This window comes from Arachis duranensis, chromosome 9 (genome assembly GCF_000817695.3).
Source record: "Arachis duranensis cultivar V14167 chromosome 9, aradu.V14167.gnm2.J7QH, whole genome shotgun sequence".
In the NCBI taxonomy this organism is placed as follows: Eukaryota; Viridiplantae; Streptophyta; class Magnoliopsida; order Fabales; family Fabaceae; genus Arachis; species Arachis duranensis.
The window spans coordinates 98,437,665-98,438,167 of NC_029780.3; positions in this window are offsets into that span (position 1 = coordinate 98,437,665).

Here is a 503-nt window from a genome sequence, read left to right on the forward strand (position 1 = left end):
CAATGCTTTTACCACACCAAACTTAGAAGGTTTTCTCGTCCTCGAGCAAAAGAAGGAAGAAGAGACTAGAAGAAGAAGAAATAGAGGAGATGGAGGTGGCTTTGTGGTTCGGCCAAGGGGGAGAAGTAGTGTGTAGGTTATGTGAAAATGAAGGAGTGAAGATGGGTTTATATAGGAGTGGAGAGGGGGTGTATGGTTCGGCCATAATGGGTGGGTTTGGGAGGGAAAGTGGTTTGAATTTGAATGGTGAGGTAGGTGGGGTTCCTGTAGGGTCCACGGATCTTGAGGTGTCAAGAAAAATTCATCCCTGCACCAAGTGGCGAGCAAAAATGCTCTTTATTCCAATTCTGGCGTTAAACGCCGGGCTGGTGCCCATTTCTGGCGTTTAACGCCAGCTTCTTGCCCTTTCCTGGCGTTTAACACCACTCTGGTGCCCCTTTCTGGCGTTAAACACCCAGAATGGTGCCAGACTGGGCGTTAAACGCTCATTTGCTGCCCTTACT